The sequence below is a fragment of the Oncorhynchus nerka genome, linkage group LG16 (genome assembly GCF_034236695.1).
Source record: "Oncorhynchus nerka isolate Pitt River linkage group LG16, Oner_Uvic_2.0, whole genome shotgun sequence".
Classification (NCBI taxonomy): domain Eukaryota; kingdom Metazoa; phylum Chordata; class Actinopteri; order Salmoniformes; family Salmonidae; genus Oncorhynchus; species Oncorhynchus nerka.
This window is the reverse complement of record NC_088411.1, coordinates 3,937,045-3,940,601: the sequence shown is the minus strand read 5'-3', so window position 1 is coordinate 3,940,601 and position 3,557 is coordinate 3,937,045.

The window sequence follows — 3,557 nt, the reverse complement described above, 5'->3', positions numbered from 1 at the left end:
CTTTTTTTTTTCTTCTGTGGGTTTTATGGAGGACTACAACCCCAAAACGTGTATTGCCGCCACCAAATGGACGGGTTGAAACCAAAACAAGATAGAAAGAAAATTCATACGTAATAGCGAAACCAACTTAATCCAGCCAAATAAAAATAGTACACTAACAAAACAAAACTCCAATTTATTAATTCTTTCAAATCTTCATATCTTCTTTCTCAGGCTCTAGGACTTGAGAGAGTGGTACTCCTTGTGACAATATTCCATGTAAATCCTTCACCGAGGAATCTTTCAGCCCCAGGAACCTCTCCGCCGCATCCACAATGATTTCTATCTTCCTGGACCTTCTCTCCACCTTGGCAGTGCCATTAATCCCCATAGCTATAAAGACCACAAAATCCACCTTCTTAACCTTTAAAATATCAGGATCCTGCTGGTGAAAGGCAACCCCTGCAGCCTGCAGTGAAGGCCTGTCCACCACCATGGGCTTTTCAGGTGTATGATTCAAACCCTCAACCCATTTAACAGTTGCTGCATATGAAATGCTCTGGACAGCCCTGACTTTGGACTCCTCATTCTCTTTAATCCTTGTGGGGCATTTGAAAGACGTAGCTTCATGGTTCCCACCACAATTGCAACATGTCACATTTTCATCACTTTTATAACACATGATATGATCTTTTCCACAACTTGGACATCTCGACTTCTCCCTCCTGCAAACACTTGAAACACGACCAAATGCTTTACAATGATCACACTGCATTGGTCTTTGGATACATGCTCTGACTCTGTAGTTAATATACCATAACTGCACATGAGTAGGGAGAGACTCCATATAAAAAAAAACTAAAGAACAGATAGACACTTCACTTTTTCTTCATTCACCACATGATTCATCTATTCAACATCAACTTCCCACGATACGCCAGATATAATCCCCTTGAGGGGCGCCCTGTTCCTAAGAGACACACACGACACTTCAAACTTATCAAATCGGGTGAGACGCAACACACATTTCTTCTGATCTCAAATGGATTCCTCAAGATTGGTAATTCGATCAGCTGCTTCTCATTAACAAACCTTACTCCTACAAGATACCAAGTGACATTCTCATCACTGTATACTACTTTGCTCCATTTTCTATTATTTTGGACAATTTTCCAATTCTCCTGGATTCTACCACCAATTCTCCTGGATTCTACCACCAATTCTCCTTGATTCTACCACCAATTCTCCTTGATTCTACCACCAATTCTCCTTGATTCTACCACCAATTCTCCTTGATTCTACCACCAATTCTCCTTGATTCTACCACCAATTCTCCTTGATTCTACCATTCTCCTTGATTCAGAATCCACTTCATCATCCGCTTCCGCCATCTTTCGACACCTCAACAGGAATAATTTCATTCCGTCATGGGATATGTCTGGATCTACTGTACTTGTAGATCTTGCAGACTTGTTGCAGCAAAGATATCTGTGCTTGCAAGCAACTAGATGTGACTGACCGTCTACTGGACCAACAGTGCCCTATAATGCTATAATGCTTCTCATTCCTGTTCAGTGAGGTTTTGTTGGATAAATAGTCTGGTTGCAGAAGTCTTCCAGAACCACACATATGCACTGGTAATTTCACTTGGCAATATAGGACAACTTTCTGCTCTAGCATACTCTTACCCCCAGTGGTGTAAACTACTTTGAAGTACTAGTAGTAGTTTTTTGGGGTATCTGAACATTCTACTACATTCCTAAAGAAAATATAGATTTTCCCTGACACCCAAAAGTATTTGTTATATTTTGAATGCACAGGCAGGAGAGAAATATGGTCAAATTCACACACCTATAAATATAATGCGTTGTCATCCCTACTGCCTCTGATCTGGCGGTCTCACTAAATACACATACTGTGTTTGTAAATTATGTCTAAGTGTTGGAGTGTGCCCCCTGGCTGTCCGTTAAAAACAGAAAATCACGTCATCCGATTTGCTTAATATAAGGAAATTGATGTATAGCATTTACTTGTACTTTTTTACATTTACTCAAGTATGACAATTTAGAACTTTATCCACCACTACCTTTAAAACCAGATACTTTTAGACTTTTACTCAAGTAGTATTTTACTAGCCTTGGTACCAGTCTCTTTAGCTAAAATTTCACTCCCTGTACTCCATATAATTTGGCAAGGACAAGGAGTGGAATGATAGCTAAAGAGACTGGTATCTTCTAAAGTATCTTTCCTTTTATTCAAGTATGACAACTGAGTACTTTTTCCACCCTCGTTTACCCCTTCAAATTCTTTAAAGGCTATGTCTGTCTGCCCAATAGGCCTAGGCTAGGGCCCTATGCTATGTATGTAATTTAATAAAGGCTATGTCTGTCTGCCCAATAGGACTAGGCTAGGGCCCTATGCTATGTATGTCAATTAATAAAGGCTATGTCTGTCTGCCCAATAGGCCTAGGCTAGGGCCCTATGCTATGTATGTCATTTAATAAAGGATATGTCTGTCTGCCCAATAGGCCTAGGCTAGGGCCCTATGCTATGCATGTCATTTAATAAAGGATATGTCTGTCTGCCCAATAGGCCTAGGCTAGGGCCCTATGCTATGTATGTCATTTAATAAAGGATATGTCTGTCTGCCCAATAGGCCTAGGCTAGGGCCCTATGCTATGTATGTCATTTAATAAAGGATATGTCTGTCTGCCCAATAGGCCTAGGCTAGGGCCCTATGCTATGTATGTAATTTAATAAAGACTATGTATGTCTGCCCAATAGGCCTAGGTTAGGGCCCTATGCTATGTATGTCATTTAATAAAGGATATGTCTGTCTGCCCAATAGGCCTAGGCTAGGGCCCTATGCTATGTATGTCATTTAATAAAGGATATGTCTGTCTGCCCAATAGGTCTAGGCTAGGGCCCTATGCTATGTATGTCATTTAATAAAGGATATGTCTGTCTGCCCAATAGGCCTAGGCTAGGGCCCTATGCTATGCATGTCATTTAATAAAGGATATGTCTGTCTGCCCAATAGGTCTAGGCTAGGGCCCTATGCTATGTATGTCATTTAATAAAGGATATGTCTGTCTGCCCAATAGGCCTAGGCTAGGGCCCTATGCTATGTATGTCATTTAATAAAGAATATGTCTGTCTGCCCAATAGGCCTAGGCTAGGGCACTATGCTATGTATGTCATTTAATAAAGGCTATGTCTGTCTGCCTGCACAATAGGCCTAGGCTAGGGCCCTATGCTATGTATGTCATTTAATAAAGGATATGTCTGTCTGCCCAATAGGCCTAGGTCATTTAATAAAGGATATGTCCTATGGCTATGTATGTCATTTAATAAAAAGGATATGTCTGTCTGCCCAATAGGCCTAGGCTAGGGCCCTATGCTATGTATGTCATTTAATAAAGGATATGTCTGTCTGCCCAATAGGCCTAGGCTAGGGCCCTATGCTATGTATGTCATTTAATAAAGGATATGTATGTCTGCCCAATAGGCCTAGGTTAGGGCCCTATGCTATGTATGTCATTTAATAAAGGATATGTCTGTCTGCCCAATAGGCCTAG